The following is a 21,529-nucleotide window of genomic DNA, read 5'->3' as shown; positions in this document are numbered from 1 at the left end:
TAAACAGTGTTATTTGAAGTGCTGCTGGAAAATGTCAGCAGTTCTGGCAACATCTCATTCCCCACTCTCTCATCACCTTTTTCTCTCCTCTTTCCCCTTTGCTACCCTTCTCCCCTGTTTTCCATTTTGCCTCTGCTTCAGCCTTGGTCATTCACATCTCCTAAACTCCCTATAATCCCTCTATGCATTGTCATTATCATCTCTTTATTGCTACCTTTGCTTCTGGAGCCATGACTCACCTCCTCAGCCTTGTATAAATACCTCCCTATTTCTCCCCTTTTTTAAAGCTTTGACAAAGGGTCAGTTAGACTTGAAACATCAGCTCTTTTCTCTCTCTAGAGATGCTGCCAGACCTTCTGAGATTTTCCAGCATTTTCTCTTTTGGTTTCAGTAATTTTTGTACAGTTTAAGACCGGCTAACGGTCAGTAAAGCCACACAGCTGAACAAAAATCTCCTTCAGAGAACCTATCAAAGCACCCAGATTAATCAAACTTCTGGTAAGTTTGTAAGCAGCAACAGCAAGAAAAGCAAACTTGCAGCAAAACAAATAAATCCAAATCAGTACCCATGAAGAGGCTAACTCCTGAATACCTGAACTGAATTGGATTCTTGCAAAAGGGACAAAACTTTTTGTTCTCACAAAGATAAGTACAGTGGCACCAACAATGGGCTGGCAAACTTCTGAACTATTTCTACAAAGAGAATATTAACAGCAAGACAATTCTTTAGGTTCAGACTCAAGAATACTGTCAAACAAGGAATAAAAATTACTACAATACAAAGCAAAAGCCCTAACAGTCAGGTTAATGAACTCTACTGAATGTGTATAGGGTATAAGCAGGCAGGGAAAGAGTTAAGTTCCGAGTTTTGTGAAATAAGAGGTTCAGCTGAGCATGACTCAGATCAGATAAGAACTTGCAGTGAACAATGGGGGCTGGAGGCAAGGATAATGGGTTAAAAAGGTGGAAAAGCATTCATGATGTAGAGCCATTTAACAATATCAGAAACAGTCTGTAAGGTCAGTTTAACAAGGTGAGAAGTATTCATTATGTGAAACTAGTTATTCATTGTGTAACTGCACATGGCTTAATCTTTACTACTGACACTCCCTGATTGTGACAGTCACCTAATCAATATGTACATTGCCTTGTCTGGATGCTCCTCCCTGTAAAATGACTATATAATTAAGAAACTACTCTTCCAGAGAAGACCATTTTTTTTTACTCATGCCCCTACACACACGGGCGATCATTCTCTCTCCCTCCAGGGCCCGGAATAAAGGTGAAGGAGGTAAAACTATACTGTGTCTCTGGGCATTGTTTCAACAGTTGGGGGAGCGAAACTGCAACGATGGTTTGAACAAATGTGACTTCCAACACATTTAAGTTAAAATGTCATAACACCAGATTACAGTCTAACAGGTTTATTTGGAAGTACTACCTTTTGGAGTGCAGCTCATTCATCAGACCACCTGATGGAATGGCGCTCCAAAACGCTAGTGCTTCCAAATAAACCTGCTGGACTGTAACCTGGTGTTCTATAATTTTGAACTTTGTCCACTCCAGTCCAACACTGGCACCTCCAAGTCATTCTATCACATTGTCAAACCTCAACTGTTGGGACAATTGTATAACCTGAGGCTCCTTGATTAGTTCCTGTACTGGCGAGACCTGCTTAAACAGGACCTGCAGCATTCCCTCTGAGTTTTCTTACCAGCAGACCAGGCCTCCAAAAACTTTGAGATGGAAGACACGACAGGCACGCCAATGTCAATCACCATGCACAGAATATCAGAGGGTCCGCAACTTCAAGTGAACATTTCTCTCTTGTCCCTGATCTCATATCAGTTTTGAATAACTGCCTGTCAGGGAACTTTACCCCTCCCTGACATGGCCTGATGCCTGCAACTCAGATCCAAAGCTGCTTGAGCTGCAAACTCCATAGTAGCATCACATTCTGCCTCTCCATAGTATTTTGTTTGATTTATTAATCACTCTTGTATTCCTACTCTTTACACTTTATTGTTGTTCCTTTCTCTATAAACACCCACGTACCCATGGGGGATACATTCCAGGATCTACTGCTGAAGCCCGAAACTGCGGATATGAGCGAACCCATGTATTTCAGTGGGAAATTAACCTTCCCAGCAGCCTCCTAGTCCCTGGTTCTCTATACGTTCAGGGCACGGTAAGCCACAGGTAACTGAAACCGCGTAAATTAATTCCCGGATACAGGGGCCGATCTGTATTTAATTTCATATTTAAGAAAAGAGAAAACAAGAGCGACCTGACCAGAAACTAAAAGCCTTATCATACTTTAAAAATTGAAATGCTCCCCAATCTAAACCAATTATTTTAAGCATAAGCAACCAAGTACCTTTTTCCTTTCTCTGCTTAACACGTCGAGCTGCTTCAATCTCACGTTGTAACATTCTTAACTTTCCCAGAGACAGAGCAAGTAGCCTTCTACGGTGGCAAAATATTCTTACACCTTTTTAACCAACTCATATCTCAAAAACTATCTCACCAAATCTGATTGGAAAAAATTAAATGAGCATTGATGTGCCACTGCAGAAACAGGGTGTATTTTTATGGGGTGTTGTGCTCAACACCTCCCCCCCGCCCACCCCCCCCCATCTCACCCTGATTTAAAGGGAAAACCCACTAAAAAACTGGTATTCCAGCAACCAACATTATTTGGCTGGCATTCACCTGGTGTAGGACAAGAGTTTCACTTCCAGTTACACACAGATGTTCCATCTCAGAAGTTGACCAATAAGATTGGCCGGCAACTCTGGACATTAATTTAGATAAAGAGGTGTTGCATTTTGGGAAAGCAAATATTAGCAGGATGTATACACATAATGATAAGATCCTACGAGTATTGCTGAACAAGGAGACCTTGGAGTGCAGGTTCACAGTTCTTGAAAGCGGAGTCGCAGGTAGATAGGATAGAGAAGGCGGCATTTTGTACGCTTTCCTTTATGGTCAGAGTATTGAGTACAAGAGTTGGGAGGTCATATTGTGGCTGTACAGGACATTGATTAGGCCACTGTTGGAACATTGCATGCAATTCTGGTCTCCTTCCTATCGGACAAATTTTGAGAAACTTGAAATGTTTCAGAAAAGATTTACAAGGATGTTGCCGGGGTCAAGGATTTAAGCTATTGGGAGAGGTTGAATAGGTTAGGGCTGTTTTCCCTGGAGCATCGGAGGCTGAAGGGCGACCTTATAGAGGTTTATAAAATAGTGAGGGGCACGGATAGGATAAATACACAAAGTCTCTTCCCGGAGATTCCTGCTTGCCTCTGTGCGCACGCCCGCGGGGTGGGGAGTGGGGTCCACAGTTAGAGGGTATAGGTTTAGGGTGAGGGGAGAAGGATATAAAAGATACCTAAGGGGCAACGTTTTCATGCAGAGGGTGGTACGTGTATCGAATAAGCTGCCAGCGGAAGTAGTGGAGGCTGGTACAATTGCAATATTTAAAAGGCATCTGGATGGGTAAACAAATAGAAAGGGTTTGAAGGGATATGGGCCACGTACTGGCAGATGGGACTAGATTAGGTTGGGAATATCTGGTCAGCATGGATGGGTTGGACCGAAGGATCGGTTTCTGTGCTGTACACCTCTATGTAGTCCCAGCAGACCCTGGACTGATTGCTGAGAATGAGAGTTTGTTCCAAACAGGGTATTTTAGTTAAAGAAAATCACATAACACCAGGTTAAATTCCAGCAAGCTTCCAAATAAACCTGGTGTCATGCAATTTTTAACTTTGTCCATCCTAGACCAACACCGGCACCTCCACATCAGGGTATTTTAGTTTAGCATTGCCACTTTAGATAGAGTATCATAAGAAATTGGGCATGAATAATGCAGAATTGAAGAATCCAGACATTTATTGTAACTATTTTGCAAACATTTTACATTCCTCAGACACAAATATCTGCAATATTAAGCCATTAGATTTCGAGGAGAGCATGACTTGGGCCTCCTTCTGCTGAAGGTAATCTTACAGCCAGGGTCATAGGATATATTTAAGTAACCATTAATTTTTCACACGACCTTCAATATGCCCAAAGGACAAATCAGACCATCCGAGGACTCCACAACCCTGTGAAATGGGACAGTTTCAGCACGAGTAGGGTGGTGGTATAGGTCAGCCACACAATGTATTTTACAATTCCCACCCCAACTTCAAAAAGGTACCTCCCCCTCAAGATTAATTTGGCTTAAGGCATCAAAAGCCCTGGAATTAACATGCACAAAGTTAATTTTCTAATGGTGTGGAGATGAAATACTCCATCTTAAAGATGTGTTTCCCCAGCTTTCCCATTTACAAAAGGCCACAGTGCATAATTAAAGTCAGTCAACAAAATTAACATGGTTTTAATGAGTAGAAATAGAGTACATTGTCATCAACAGGTCACCCATGAAAATCAGATTTAAGACTAAAGATGATCGATACCTGCTCAACTATTGCACAAATTACATATCACAGAATTGGCTGCATTTTTTGCACTTCAATAGTCCTTGTCCACATGTTGTTTGTCAAAGACTCGTAACAACTTGCAACAGTCTCTTTTCAAAAGGAAGGAAATAGTATGACGCACAATACAGTCAAACTTGTTCAACTGGTGTCTCTACCCTCGCTCAAATTTATGCTGTGCTTTGAAATGTAGCAGCAGAAAGCTTAACCCTCCCCACCTAAAACAAAAGAGAAGCAATTCAGGGAAATTTAAAAAAAGAAAATGGCATAAGAGGATAATGGTCACAACTTCTATCAAACTGCCTGTAGGCAGGACGATCAACCAAAATGACAGGCAATACCCAGAATGTTTAGTTACTTTGTGAAACAAATTCAGACAATACCCTCCAGCAGGATACTAAAAATAACTCCAAATTTCAAACATCTGTGAGAAAGACATGATACATGTAGGTCGATAGATCTGATGCCATATACCTGTACTTTGTTCCAGGGCAACTTTAAACTTTCCACTTATTCCATTGATTTGACTGACATTACGGACATTTCCAACTATAATAGTTGGTTCAGGGGTTGGAGTCAGATGGAGGGAAAGGAAAATAAATTCAATTGTTAGTATTCAATAGGATTAAATAGAAAAGTGGCACCTTAAATGTTGGTGTTCTTTTACAGTGAATGTGTCCATCAGTGTTTGAGATTTAGATTTTGCTTGATTATGTAGTCAGAGATTGCCTACAATTTTTAAAATGTCTGTTAGGCTTTTATTTGGACCTCCCTTAACTTTTCTCCCACTCAGGTACTTGTGAGTAAATTATATCAGCTTTCGTGTTAATTGGGGAGTAAAAGACAATCAATCAATACTCTGACCATTAAAAGGAAAGCATACCAAATGCCTTCTTCACTATCCCATCTACCTACGACTCTACATTCAAGGAACTATATACCTGCACTCTAAGGTCTCTTTGTTCAGCAACACTCTTCAAGACCTTCCCATTAAGTGCATACATCCTGCTCTGATTTGCTTTTCCAAAATGCAGCAGCTCACATTTATCTAAATTAAACTCCATCTGCCACTCCTCAGCCCAATGGCCCACCTGATCAAAATCCCATTGTACTGAGGTAACCTTCTTTGCTGTCCACTACACTCCAATTTTGGTGTCATCTGCAAACTTACTAACTATACCTCTTATGTTCACATCCAAATCATTGATATAAATGACGAAAAGTAGTGGACCCAGCACCATCCTTGTGGTCATAGGTCTCCAGTCTGATGTATTATTTCCTCCATGAAATTTGTCACTCTTATGTGGTCTGACCTACATGTGACCCCAGATCTGCAACAATGCAGTGAACTCTTCATTGCTCTCAGGGTAATTGGGGATGGGCAATAAATGCTGGACCAGCCAGCAATGCCCACATCTCATGGAAGAGTAAAGAGAAACAAAAAAATTCAGAATGAAAGCAGTGAATTTGCATACACCAAGATCCCACATAAAGCAAAACAATTCATGAGCAGCAAAGGCTCTTTATGTTCTGTTGGCGGAGGGACATGTATTGGCAAGGACCAATGTTCCCTCAAATTTCTCTTGAAGAGACCTTAGAGTTGTGTGCGCAGCAGCTTCGAGGAAAGTGGGAGTCTATTCAATCATCGATAAGTGTGGAACTTCCAACTGACTGCGGAGCCTGAGGCAATATTGGCTAGTACACTAGGGAAATGTTTCTTGCTCTCCCCCCAAAAAAAAGTGAACTGCTGCAACAGTAGTCACGATTCAATTAACCCCTGGAAGATCCATATCTTGACTCTAGTTACATTTCTTCAAAACAATGAACATCATGTACAATGAAAATCAGTTTGCATTTTGAAGTATCCAAATGATTCAGCCTCGAGACTGCGTGGACGCAGAGTTACAGATTTACTCTATTCTTTGAGAAAGGTTATAATCACCCTTGAACAGTTTACCTCTTTCAAAAAAGTTATGTCCCTTGTTCTAGACTAACTCAAGGGGAAAGTGTTTCACATTATCAAGCAAACCTTTTCCTTTAACCATATTAAACACTACTATTAATCCTGTATTGTTCTGAATAGGACTCAAAAAATGTGTAGATAATTAAGCCCCACCATTAGTGTTAATATAGATTCATGGCTTATGCCACATTGTTACAATGGAGCAAGGCAAGGAGGTAAGGACTAAGATCTACATTAGTCAGTACAGATATTGAACTGGGCTGTTTGTAACATTCCCTTCTTCAGATTCTTACACGCTTGATGCAACTGCAACATGGCAACTTCTATTACCAGCCACGATTTAGTTCAGCAAGTACGAACTTTTGGAGGACCACTTAACACTCTTCCCGATGATGGCAGAGCGTGTCAAGCGAGGCTCCCCGAATAAGAGAACCAACCTCCCTGAATACAGGGTTTTAAATCAGTCAGTCGCGTGCACAAGACACAAGCCCATGTCACCACCTCATTTCTTTCTTTTATCATTCCATGATAACCAACTAAATGGGGCTGAAAAAGGCACAACCAGCTTATTCATAAGAATCTGACAGCCCGTATTCAAGTTGTGACACACAATGCAATGATTAGAACATCAAGAATTACTAGCCCATGAAGCAAATAGGATACCCAGGGTCCTCCCACATGGAAAAAAAAGAGTACACTAATAAAGTTCTTAAATCTACAGAGCTTAGTGACCACTCCACCCCCTCCACGTTGAGTGGAAACAAGCCAGTTATCCAAATCAGTAAAGTCCAAACTGAAAACAAAATATTCTGCCCTCAGGGATCACTCCATGAAGAAATCTGAATTAGAGTCATAAATGTACAGCATGGAAACAGACCCTTCGGTCCAACCCGTCCATGCTGACCAGATATCCCAACCCAATCTAGGGCCTTCTTGGATAAGGGCAGTTAAATACTTAACATTACTGACGAGACTTCCATTCTTACGGTGATGCTTCAGATGGAGGATACCAGTGCATCTGAGCGTGAAGGCAGCAGCTGCAGTAGCAAGATAGGTGAATGCAGTATGTGGAATGGCAGGGGTCTGTTCTGTGTACAGTGGATAGGGGGCCTAGGCCTTTGGAGATGCAGGAAAAAGTGCTGTTCCTGCAATGTCATGGGGCCCAGTGCAATGAATTGTGCTCCCAAGGCAGGGTGCATATTTATGGGGTTAGGTGTAACTGTCAGTTTGCTTTTGGCCATGTTTGTGTTCGTCTTTGCAAATTCCAAATAAAGAAACTGAGGATTTTTGGGATCAAATCGAATGCTATTTAATGCATTCTTTGCTGCTTCTGCTCTTGCTCTATCAAATGTATAAAAGCCAACTGGCCATTTTGATGTTAGCTTGATCAGTGAACCTTCATATTCCTTAAATGGAGGAAAGAGAAGATAAAGCTCACGTGATTTAATGTCCAAAGGAGGGCTACTGAAAAAAATTTTAAAGAGTAACTCTTCACACTTGTTAGCTTCATCACTTTTGGTGCTCATGACTGGGGAGCTGACTAAATCCATTGTGTATCCCTACACCAGGCAGGTGAAATGAGTCTTGATGGTGAGTGCACAATGGGTAACATTTCAAAGGGGCTGGGTAAGTGCAGTGTGACTTGTATCAGGTTGTAGTGAGGCAGGCGGTCGTCTAAAGGTATGCTTTACCTGTGAATGGAGAAGCTTTAGAGACTATGTTAGCTGCTGAAAGTATCTTTGCTCTTTCCCTCCTTGACAAGGTGGGTATCAGTACGAAGAGTCAATAAGTGGGCGGCACGGTGGCACAGTGGTTAGCACTGCTGCCTCACAGCGCCTGTAGACCCGGGTTCAATTCCCGACTCAGGCGACTGACTGTGTGGAGTTTGCACGTTCTCCCCGTGTCTGCGTGGGTTTCCTCCCACAGTCACAAAGATGTGCTGGTCAGGTGAATTGGCCAAGCTAAATTGCCCGTAGTGTTAGGTAAGGGGCAAATGTAAGGGTATGGGTGGGTTGCGCTTCGGCGGGTCGGTGTGGACTTGTTGGGCCGAAGGGCCTGTTTCCACACTAAGTCTAATCTAAGCATTGGTAACAAAACATCATCGGGTATACACACTTGGCCAAATGGAGTGATCCAGAGGCCTTTCGACACAAATTGCAAACACTACGCGTTTTCCATTTGTTTTTCAGCGTCTGGGCAACCCCCCATAAACGTTGCACAGTGACAATGCCTGATATAATTACTATTATTACCAATTGCTATTATTATCTATTACTAGGGGAGGAAGATGGCTTTGAGGAGATTTTGGTCATTTAATAAGATCTGAATTGGTGTCCCTGAGGTGGTCAGAAATTTGCATTGTGATCATCGGTGTCATTATTTTGCAACATTAACAGCAGCCCAAACATGTCAGGAGGTACCTCCATTTTATTCCCACTTGATAGTCTGGCTTGGTGTTTCAACCCCAATTCTTTATTTTACCTCTCCTTTCCTCGACTCATATCATAATCCTCACACTGACTCTTCCCAAGACTTAGGGTTCCCCTCACGAAGACACACACTACTCCCTTTTTGACATGCATTATTAGAGTCATAGAAACGTACAGCATGAAAACAGACCCTTCGGTCCTACCCGTCCATGCTGACCAGATATCCCAACCCAATCTAGTCCCACCTGCCAGCACCCGCCCATATCCCTTCCTATTCACATACTCATCCAAATGCCTCTTAAATATTGCAATTGTACCAGCCTCCACCATTTCCTCTGGCAGCTCATTCCATACACGTATCACCCTCTGCATGAAAACGTTGCCCCTTAGGTCTCTTTTATATCTTTCCCCCCTCACCCTAAACCTATGACCTCTCATTCTGGACTTCCCGACCTCAGGGAAAAGACTTTGTCTATTTATCCTATCCATGCCCCTCAATTTTGTAAACCTCTATAAAGTCACCCCTCAGCCTCCGACGCTCCAGGGAAAACAGCCCCAGCCTGTCAGCCTCTCCCTATAGCTCAAATCCTCCAACCCTGGCAACAGCCTTTTAAATCTTTTCTGAACGCTTTCAAGTTTCACAACATCTTTCTGATAGGAAGGAGACCAGAATTGCACGCAATATTCCAACAGTGGCCTAACCAATGTCCTGTACAGCCACATGACCTCCCAACTCCTGTACTCAATACTCTGACCAATAAAAGAAAGCATACCAAACGCCTTCTTCACTATCAAGGAGCTATGACCCTGCACTCTAAGGTATCTTCGTTCAGCAACATTTTCTGGGACCTTACCATGAAGTGTACAAGTCCTGCTAAGATTTGCTTTTCCAAAATGCAGCAACTCACATTTATCTGAATTAAACTCCATCTGCCACTTCTCAGCCCATTGGTCAAGATCCTGGTGTAATCTCAGGTAACCTCTTCGCTGTCCACTACACGTTCAATTTTGGTGTCATCTGCAAACTTACTCTTACCTCTTATGTTTTCATCCAAATCATTTATGTAAATGACAAAACGTAGAGGGCCCAGCACCAATCCTTGAGGCACTCCTCTGGTCACAGGCCTCCAGTCTGAAAAACAACCCTCCACCACCAGCCTTTCTTCTACCTTTGAGCGAGTTCTGTATCCAAATGGCTAGTTCTCCCGGTATTCCACGAGACCTAACCTTGCTAATCACTCTCCCATGGGGAACCTTGTCGAACGCCTTACTGAAGTCCATATAAATCACACCTATTACTCTGGCCTCAAATCTTCTTTGTTATTTCTTCAAAAACCTCAATCAAGTTTGAGAGACATGATTTCCCATGCACAAAGCCATGTTGACTATCCCGAATCAGTCCTTGCCATTCCAAATACATTCTCCTCCCAGCTGGCCTGTTTAGATCTTTTTGTTATTTCCTCAGCAGTCCTTCTCCTTGCAAATATTAAAGTTTTCCGTTTAGTCCTCATATTAAGCTTCCAAATTGCTGCCTCTGCCTTTAAATACACATGCCCCAAGCTCCTCCCATTGGCCAAATTTCATTTCCCAATTTTCCATTTAAATCAACCTGACAGGTGCCTGGACCATTCCTCATTGTGGGGGTCATCCCAGCATAACCGATGCAAAGGGTTTCTGACAGCCAACTGATCCAATGTCTGTCCTTTTTTTTTTAAAAAGTCTCAATTTCCTAACTTATGTCTACAACTAGTTCAGTGTCCTCAGTCTTCACACACTTCAAGGTCCTTCATGTGGGGGATGTGCCCTCTTAACAACCGGTCTAAGGCAGGGTGATTGAAACAGACACAGTAGTTATCCTTTCTCTATGTTCTGGGGCCTCAAATCCTGCTATTAGAATACTCAAACCTTTGAATTCCTGGGGGACTCTAACCTCCTGGGACGAACTCACCAGCGCACAAGTGCTTCAGTTATCTCACTAGAGTCCTAGGGAATGAGGGGTTGACAGTGATAGTTGGTGAGAGATCTCAAGGTAAATCTCAGTGGGCCCATACATATCCTGTTACTGTCACACAGGCAATCACTTACTCTGTCTACCTAGAAGCTCTACATATGTTGGAATCCTACTCTCGTTGCCAAATGTTAGGTTCCTTTGAGATTCTTATACACTTGATGCAACTGCAATATACCAACTTCTGTGAACAACCACGACTTATTTCAGCAAAACCCAGCTTTTGGAGGATCACTTAACACTCATGATGCTTCTGGAATGTGTCAAGCGAGGATCCCCAAACAAGGGAACGGTCTTCTCTTCATACAGGGTTTTACATTGGTCGTGCACACTAGACAACTCTCTGCCACTCCGCCATAGTCACATGCCACCCAAAAACAACGTAAAGTGATTAGATTATTTCCGGAAACAACGTATGATTGCATTATTTCTCAAAACAAAAAAAGATTAGGTTACTCCTTAAAAAAGTGTGTTTAGACTGTCACATCCTGCCTGCTAAACAAAACACATATCTGGGACTTCAAATTTCTTAGACATCAGCAGAACTAACCCTTTAACACCTCATTTTCATTTTTCTGTTCAAGAGTTTAATCAACTGAACTAACTGGACTCTCCTTAACTGAATGCATAACTCCAGATAGTTGTGTCTGTGTCAAAGTCTATCAAGATTACGGGTTATGGAAATTCCAAAAAAATAAAAAATAAACTGCGGGCTAAGGCTCTGAAAACAAAGGACAGGATGTGATGACTTGTTACATCCACTGGATTTCCTGTTGAAACTGAATGGCTGACAGCAGTAGATGCATTGCAAATATTAAATTTTGATTGCAATTAACTTGGATTTGAGTCTTTGCTCTGCCCCAGAGGGCAGTGGAGGCCCAGTCTCTGGATTCATTTAAGAAAGAGTTGGATAGAGCTGTCAAGGATTGTGGAAGCAAGGGTTATGGAGATAAGGCAGGAACAGGATACTGATTAAGGATGATCAGCCATGATCATATTGAATGGTGGTGCAGGCTCGAAAGGCAGAATGACCTACTCCTGCGCCTATTGTCTATACGGACTGGACAGTTTTTACCAGGCAGAAATACTGGTGTCTGCATACTGAAGTTCTCAGCAACCTCTACTCAAACGGGATTTTAGGAAAGATGCTTATAGCTTCTGGAGTCTTATTTATGCTAACTCCCTGGTCTGTAAAACATATTTAAGTTAAAAATTCCAAAAGCAGATTATAATCCAACAGGTTTATTCGGAAGCACTAGCTTTTGGAGCGCTGCTCTTTCATCAGGTAGCAGTGGAGCAGGACCATAAGACAATTTATAGCAAAAGATTAGTGTCACACAACTTAAACAACATATTGAACAAACCTAGATTGCGGTTAAGTCTTTCATCTTTTAGAATGGGCTGCAGGTTTCCAGTCATTAATATGTAAATCCCAGAACTTTCCAGTCACATTCTTGAGATAATTTAAGGTTTTATTAAAAAAGGGGTCATCTCAGCTCAGACAATGCATTAAAGATGCGAGGTTAGATTCTGTCTGTATCCCAATCTTGACACAGGCTGATTCTATTTCCAAAGTAGAAATTTAGAAGTGTTATATGGATTCACTGCCTACAGACTGTGTGCTTTTTGAGCAAAAATGAATGTATTTGCAAACAATTCTGTAAACACAAATTCACCCCATAGACTGCGTGCTCGTGCGCATAACAGTACGCCATGAACGGGACAGTGTATTTAAGTGTGTATGAGTGGCTGCATGCTTGGTAGAATATGTGCGTGAGCGTGATGGAGTATAAGCTTGTGATAGGGTGAGAGGCGTATGCGTGTATGAGACATAGCGTGCATATGAGAGGGTCTGTGAGAATGCGTGTGTAGTGTAGTGTGGGTCACCTGCACAATGACATGAATCCAAGGTCCTGGTTGAAGCCATCCTTAAAAAGGTACCAAACTTGGTATCAGCCTCTGCTCTGTCACTCAAACATATGTATCACCAGAAAGGGTTGCCAAGCAACCATTAGCTTCTAGGGCCTTCACTCCTTTTAAAGCCTTCAGTAATTTAGGCAATATAGTCTTTTCTTATATCCTTGAAACCATTGCTTGGCTGTCTCCGCAAAGTCACTTGATTTTCTGTAGACAGTAGGTATACCACTACAGATATTAGACTGTTTGCTTCAGCTGCAAGGAATCACATAGCAAAGCCTTTAGAACTCCAGAATGTCAAGAGCGCAAAAACTTACAGTATTTCCAGGTGGCCCTTAAATACATGCATCCCCAATACTACATTCAAGGTAATTAAAGTCTAGTCTGTGCAGCCCTGTCTCAATTTAACACTTTCAGCCCATTGTCCTTGTCAATCTGTAGTGCACCCTCTCCTACGTAACAAATTCATAGATAGCAGCAAAGCTATTTCCTAAAGACAGTTAAATGCAGATGAGTGTAATCCAATCCCCTATCAAAAGATTGCATGATACTTTCGCAGCCATTTCCACATAATCCCAAAGGCAAGGAGGATCCAAGATCTTTTGGCAATTTGGCAACTGCAGTGCGTGACAGGTAGTAATGTTATTATGGAGCAAAGATAGGAGATAGGCTCTGACAACTACATCAACAAGGGCAGGACTGACCTGTCCTGCTTGTTCTATTCCATACCGCATCTTGATCAACTGAGATAAGTGACTTCTTCAACACAAACTGTAGCATTCCAGGTGAGATCAAATGAAAGCTCGAACAGGAGTTATACTTAAACACAATTTTCACCTCTCTGGATTTTAGCCCTCTCAACATTAAGGTCAACATCCTATTAGCTTTTAAAATTTTTCCATATGAAAAATAACTCCTAATTTGCAACTGGACTCTAATCCATTTGCTCATCCACAGATTCTAGTTGCTCGACCATTAGGTCAACCTAAACATTTCTGAAAGGTCCATGAAATCTCATCTTTCCTACCTCGAATCTCTTCTGCCCATTCACTGAAACTTTCAATGACCATCTACACCCATCTCTTCTATTCATTATATCACTTAATTCTAACTTTCTAAACAGTCCACGCAAGACTGTCAAAAGGTTCCAAGGCAAACAGTTGATTTCTTTGCAAATAAGAATAACGAATATGCACTCAAACTCAGGATTTCATTATAAAGTAACCATTTGGATTTGTACTACAGCCTTTCCATTATATTAGCAAATGACTTGGATAAAGACTAAAGAGCCATTTCAAGCTATTGTTGCACAAAGTCACCAGCATCCAAGAATAGTAAGGCTCCTTAATATTGTAACAATTTGTCCTATGTTCCTTTAAGTACCCATTAACTTTGCTTTCAACATTGGCCATTGTTTTTGCTTACACTACTCTCAAAAGAAGCAAGTTTCACGACATTACCACTAGATGTATATTAAAAAAAAAATCGTGCCATGATGACTTTGCATCTCTTGCCCAAAACCTTAAATCTTCGACCATCATACACGTCACGGTCATATTGATGGACAGCACTGAAACAGACCTTCCGTCCAACTTGACCATGTGACCAGATATCCTAAACTAATTTAGTCCCGTTTGCCAGCACTTTGCCCATATCCTCATCCAATTATCTAATGGAATAATTTAGATCATATTCAAGCCAGTCTTAATCTTGTACACCTCAAATCTTCTCTGGATCTTTTGTTCAGCTCTTAAACTAACCCAGCCACCTAAATCAAAACCAAAAAGAAACTGTAGACACTGTAAATCAGAAACAAACAGATCTGGCAGCATCTGCTAAGAGAAAATCAAATTTAATCTTTTGGCCCAGTGACCCTTCCTCAGAATTGGTGGAAAATACCAGTTTATGTGCAGAAATTTTTTTTGGGGGGGGGGGGGGGGGGGGGGGGGGAGATGGTTAAGGAGTAAAACATTACGTAGGGTTCGATGAAGGGTTCTACGCGAACCGTTGACCCTGCTGCTCCTCAGATACCGTTGACCTGATGTGCCTTTTCCAGCTCCACATTTTATGGATGACTGCAGAGCATCTGCAGTCCTCATGAACTCCAAAGCGAGAACAGTTGGACAGACAAGGGAAGCAATAACAATCTGGCTGGGAGAGTGAATAACTGTTAATGGCTAACAATTGTAGGTGTGCAATGGCAGACAGTGTGATAAAGCCTGGTGTGGGGTTGGGAACTACAACATGGGGGAGTTAGGCCCTAAAATTATCAATCTCTATAATAAAGTCTGGAGGGCTGTAGGGTCCCTAGGTGGAAAATGAGGAGCTGTTCCTCCAGCTTGCACTGAGCTCACTAGGACACAGCAGCAAGCCAGAGACAAATGTTGGCCAGGGATGGTGCGCTATAGTAGCAGACAACCAGAAACTCGGTCTTTTTAGCAGTCACAACATACGTTCTGTGAAGCAGTCACTCAGTCTACATTTCATTTCCACATTGTGGAGGAGATCACATTGTGCAGGCAAATGCAGTAGACTAGAATGTGAGAAGTGCAGGTAAAATGCTGCTTCACCAATTGTGTGTTTGGGCCCTTTGATACGAAGGAGGGAGGAGGTAAACAGTCAGGTGTTACAGCTTCAGCAGCTGTGGGGTGGAGAAGAGTTAAGAGTGAAGGGAGAGTGGACCAGACTATCCTGAGGGGACGTTCCCTGCAGAAGGCGAACAAGGGAGGGGAGGGGAAGGTGTGTCAGTGGTGGCAGCAAAAGCAGCTGATGATCTTCTGGATGCTGATGGAATGGTAGGTAAGGACAAGGGAATCCTTATCGCTTTTGCAGAATGGAAGAGCGGGGGAGAGGGCAGTGGTGCAGGTGATGGGTCAGACCCAGTTGAGGGCCCTGTCAACAATTGAGTCCAATCCACCTCCCACACTTATGCCCTCACCCTTTCTCTTCCCTCCAGCAACAGCGAGGGGGATCCCCTTGTCCTCACCTACCATCATCCACATCAACAACATAGAACACAGAACAGTACAGCACAGAACAGGCTGTTCAGCCCACGATGTTGCCATGAAGATTATTCCTAATCTAAAATAAAATAACTTACGCACCTCACAATTCACTGCTGTCCATGTGCATGGACAGCAGTCACTTAAATGTCCCAATGTCTCTGCTTCCATCACCATCGCTGGCAACGCATCCCATGCATTCACAACTGTTTCTGTAAAGAACCTACCTCTGATGTCTCCTCCACACCTTCCTCCTAATATCTTGAAACTTTGATCCCTCGTGCCAGTCAATTCTGCCCTGGGAAAAAATCTCTGGCTATTGACTCTATGCATGCCTCTCATTACCTTGTATACCTCGATCGGGTCACCTCTTCCTCCTCCTCTCCAGAGAGAATGTTCAAGCTTAGTCAACCTTTCTTCATAGGAAAAGCCCTCTAGTCCAGACAGCATCCTGGTAAATCATCTTTGCACCCTCCCCAAAGCCTCCGTATCTTTCCTATAAAGGGACAACCAGAACTGGACACAATATTCCAAGTGTGGTCTCACCAGGGACTTGAAGAGCTTTAGCAAAACCTCACAGCTCTTAAACTTGATCCCCCTGTTAACGAAAGCCAAAACACCATAGGCTTTCTTAACAACCATACCCACTTGGGTGGCAACTTTAAGGGATCTTTGCACTTGAAAGCCAAGATCCTTCTGTCCCTCCACACTGTGAAGAATATCGTCTTTAATCCTATATTCAGCATTCAAGTGCAACCTTCCAAAATGCATAAGTTCACACTTATCCAGGTTGAACTCCATCTGCCATTTCTCAGCCCAGCTCTACATCCGGTTTATGTCACACTGCAGTCTGCAATAGCCCTCGATGCTATCAATGGCACACCCAACTTTTGTGCCATGGGCAAATTTAGTAACCCATCCCTCAACCTCTTCATCCAAGTCATTTGTAAAAACTACATTGAGGAGGCGCCAAAGAACATAGCCCTGTGGGACACCACTCAACACTGACCTCCAGGTAGAATACTTCCCATCTACAACCACACTCTGCCTTGTCAGCCAACCAATTCTGAATCCAGACAGCCAAATCTCCCTGTATCCCATACTTCCTGGCTTTATGAATGAGCCTACCACAGAGAACCTTACCAACTGCCTTGCTGAAATCCATACCCTGCATCCACTGCTCGACCTTCGTTCACCTGTCTTGGCACCTCTTCAAAGAGCTCAGTAAGATTTGAGAGACATGACCTTTGCCTCACAAAGCCATGCTGACTGTCTTTAATCAATCCTCAATTCTTTCCAAAACCTTGTTGACCACAGACATAAGAGTGACTGGTCTGTAAATGCCAGGGATTTCCTTATTCCCCTTCTTGAAAAAAAGGTACAACATTCACCTCCCTCCAATCCTCCAGCACAATTCCCATGGAGAGTGAGGAAGCAAAGATCTTCGCCAGCAGCTTAGCAACCTAGGATAAATCTGGACTGGCCCTGGGGACTTATCCATCTTGATATGATGATCAGAAGATCATCAGCTGCCATTTCTGCTACCACCAGACACATTCTCTTCCCCGCCTTCCGCAGGGACCAATCCCCTCCGGGAGACCCGGTCCACTCTTCCTTCAATACCAACACCTCGCCATGGTACATTTCCATTTATCCGCGCCCCCTCTTCAGGATCAAAGGGCCCAAACATACCTTCACAGATTTGGTGCTCAAACCTTTGAATTGTGACCTAATCTGCATCATAATATTTATAGGTTACCCACGAAGTCACAGCAGCATTGTAATATACCTTTCACAAACAAAGCATTAAGTCAATTCAAATCAATTAAATTCATCCAATGTACTCTAATACCATTCATTTGTCAGCATATTTAGCTAGTCGTAAAATATTCACATTAAACCTCGGTTTGGTGCTGGCTAATATGATCTTTCACATCATCTGTGAAAGCATTAGGCAGATCAACCAAGTCTGAAAATTGATTTTGAATAAAAGTCATGGTGACAAAACAATTTAAGATTTGCCATGCCTCTGAAACCTACATTAATGTTAATATCATAAACCAGTGCCAATTCAACAGATGTAATGAGCCAACTAAAAGCCAGAGGAAAAGCCACTAATTTGTGTTGCTAGTTAGTTTACATCATGAAAACCAGAATACCCGGAAGCATTTTGTAATATTCTGAGAATGCGAACTTTTGATGAATATATGAACTTGTCTACTGTGATAATCAAACGAGCTGCTCCTTTCCTCATTCACATATGGAATGTGAGGTCTGCTGGTAAGGCCAGTGTTTAAAGAGTTATACAGCACGGAAGTAAACTTTTCGGTCTAACTAATCCATAATCATACATCCAAATCTGGCCTAGTCACATTTTCCAGCATTTGGGCCATGTCCTTTTAAACCCTTCCTATTTACATATCCATCCAGATACCTTTTAAATGCTGTAGTTATACCAGCTTCTATGACTTGCTGTGGCAGCTCATTTCATGCACACACCATCCTCTTCATGCAAAAGTTGTCCCTTAGGCCCTTTTTATATCTTTCCCCTCTCACCTTAAAAACCCTTAAGTTTGGGCTTCCCTAACCTGGGGAAAAGGCATTGGCTATTCACCCTATTAATGTCCCTCATGATTTTAAAAACCTCTATAAGGCCACCCGTCAGTTTGTTCTCTTTCTCCAATTGTCTGTAAAACAAATGGCTTCATAATCATTTCAGAAATGGAAAAATATATTTTATTTGTAAAAGAAATTGGAAAAATAAGAGTTTAGACGAGGAATTAGTAATGACTGCAGATGCTGGAAGCAGATTCAATAGATTTGAAGCTGGAAATGCACAGCAGTCAGATAGCATCTGACCAGCAGGAAAGTTAACATTTCAGACTAATGAAGGATTGCCTGCACCTCTGATGCTGTCTGACTCGCTGTGCCTCTACAAGTTTAGACTGCTATGCTGCAGGAAGAGTGGGTCCTTGTTTCAAAACTTGAAGCAACAGTGGAACTGAGAGACGTTAATGCTTGAAGCTGGATTTGATACTTCTAACTGGCAGCAAATGCCTCTAAGATTGCAACAAAAACTGCTCAGTAGCCTTTGAATTGATTTAAGCAGCAGCCTAATATAAATAAAAACAGAGTGCGCAGCTGGATTCCGATTTTCAAAAGCGTGTAAGCAAGTCTGTTTGAAGTGGGGCAGGGGAATTAGCGTAGAAAATAAATAAAAAGGACATTAATAAAACAGATGGGTGTTTGACTTTCCACATAGTTTCACTATTTTGGTGACTAGCTTACAATTCCAGATATTCCCCAAATTCTTATTGAGAAGAGGAATAAGTCACAACACAGGGCTATTTCCGTCTAATTCATCTGTTAGTGCATTTATCCTCAATGACATTGTTCACACCACCTATGTAACCTTCCTACTCCCATGTTTCTTCAACTATTTTTCCTCAACTACCTATTCAATCTAATCGTGAATTATGGATGAGCCAAAATAATGCAATGCCTGCCTTCTTGGTTTGAGATAAACATTCCTGAATCAAGACTGACGTCAAGACATTCCTCACCAGCACTCTTGACAATATGGATAATCAACATTTAAGCTGATTATCTGAACATTATTATATCTTTATTTGAGGAAACATTGAATGGAGAGACAGAGAAAGGGAAATAAAATTTGAAATGAAAGACAGAAGGATGAAGCAAATGTAGAAGGCAAAGGAAGTTAGGGCCGTCATCAAGGCCAAACTAATGCGTGAAAATATTGAAAAACAAAACCTAAACATACCATCCTTAAATACATAGTGTGCAAACTGACAGGTCACCAGGGTTGAGAAGTGAATAGTTGAGTGTGTGGTGCTGGAAAAACAGGTCAGGCAGCATCAGAGCAGGAGAAAGCAGTTGTGCTTTTCCAGCACCAACTCTCAATTCTGATCTCAGCATCTGCAGTTCTCACTTTCTTCTCCCTGAGAAGAGGATATCAAAGGTAACTCAATATTTAGAAAGGATGCAAACAACAACAGAAGTGGAATAATGTTTCTAGCAATAGAACGGATAGTGAGATGGAAAACCTAGATGTAGAATCAGAATGCATGAAGCTAAGAAATATAGGATGGAAGAGAGTTAGCGGGTGAGATCTACAGGTTTCCAAACAATGGTGGTAAGGTGGGTGGTGGCATGAAACTGGAAATTAGAGATGCATGTGGTAGGGTGCTATAATAATGATGAGTAACTTTAATCTTAGAGATTGGACAAACCACATGTGCAATAAGGTGAAGAATTAATTCTTTAAGTGTATGCACAATGTTTTCTTAGATCAGTACACTAAGAAACTAAAAGAATATGACATCCTAGATCTGATTGTGTGCAATGAGAAAAGGTTAGATAATTATCTTGCTACACAAGAACCTTTATGGAAGAGGGGCCACAACATCAAATTTTTCATTTGGTAGAAAGTGAAATAAAAAATCTGATGATAGAGTCCATCAAAGGAAACTATGATGGTATGAGGGGTAAACAGGCTGCAGTAGACTGGGTAACTTCATTAAAAGAACAGTGCATATGTCTCTGTTTGACTTGACTTAGAATGGACGTGTTTTTCCAGTCAAGTTTACAGAGGAGGAAGGACACCACTTCGTCTAGGACAACACATCCATTCTAGGACAAGCCAAATAGAGACACGCACAACAATTCCTAGAAGCAAGGCAATCGAACCACAACTCTATCAACAAACACACTGAATTAGACCCCATCTACTATCCCCTTAGAAAAAGGGCAGGAAATGACATCACCACAGGAAATAATGTCACAGAAAAATGACATCAACCCAAAAAGAAACCCAAGCATATAAATAGAAAGCAGGAATTATCAACATTGCTTCGCCCGGAGGCGCTCTGAAGATATTACCCAATTGTGTGACGAAACATCTGGAAATGAACCCTCCAGCTCAACGAGCAAACCTACATCCAGGAAATCACATTTGACCAACCTGAGATTTGCCAAGGATGCAATTTGTCAAATAAGGGAAAACCAGTCAATGTGGTGTAAAGGCAGCCCTCAAATTGAAGTTTGAGTACATGTGCAAGTCAATCTGTAAGAGTTGGAACAATGCAAGCCAACATAAAATAGCCATTCAATCACGATGCAAGGCTCACATGTCAGATTTTAAAAATTAATATCAATACATCCCTTCTGGAACCTCATTCATACATCAGATGGTCATAAATCAGAGACCCTAGTACTTGGATTTTCAGGAAACTATTGATAAAGATAGAATTTAGGGTAATAGAGTCGTAGAAAATCGGTCATCAGACAGATAACAGTAGGAATAAATGGCTTTTTTGGAGTGGAAGGCGTTGACTATTGATGCACCACAGGGTTCAGTGGTGGTGATCCACTCCAGCTATTTACGACTCTGTCAATGATTTGAATGAGGGAATTCAAGGAAATATTCCCATATTTGTTGAAGACAAAACTAGGAGCAATTGCAAATGGTGAGGAAGAATTAGACAAGTTGGCCGATTAGGAAAATGACAGATTACTATAATTACAAAATTGTCCACTTTGGTAGGAAATATAGTATAGTATTATTTAAATGGTAATAACTTGAGAAATTTTAATGTACAAAGAATGTACACTTTACACTGAATGCAAGCATACAGTACAACATGCAGCTAAGATGACAAAAGGTATGCTGGCCTTCACTGCCGGAGGATGAGTGGACGGGA

General features: G+C 41.9%; 1 protein-coding gene and 1 pseudogene across 2 annotated transcripts in view; both read right to left on the bottom strand.

The window, feature by feature from the left end:
* The window catches only part of yap1 (Yes1 associated transcriptional regulator), a 138,273-nt gene that overhangs the window by 110,699 nt on the left and 6,045 nt on the right, over positions 1 to 21,529 (bottom strand). The window lies entirely within an intron of this gene.
* On the bottom strand, positions 7,412 to 8,000 carry LOC132816983 (RNA-binding protein with multiple splicing 2-like; annotated as a pseudogene).

Source organism: Hemiscyllium ocellatum, chromosome 6 (assembly GCF_020745735.1).
Source record: "Hemiscyllium ocellatum isolate sHemOce1 chromosome 6, sHemOce1.pat.X.cur, whole genome shotgun sequence".
NCBI classification, from domain to species: Eukaryota; Metazoa; Chordata; class Chondrichthyes; order Orectolobiformes; family Hemiscylliidae; genus Hemiscyllium; species Hemiscyllium ocellatum.
The sequence above is the reverse complement of the archived record's forward strand: the minus strand, read 5'-3'. Positions and strand labels throughout refer to the sequence as shown.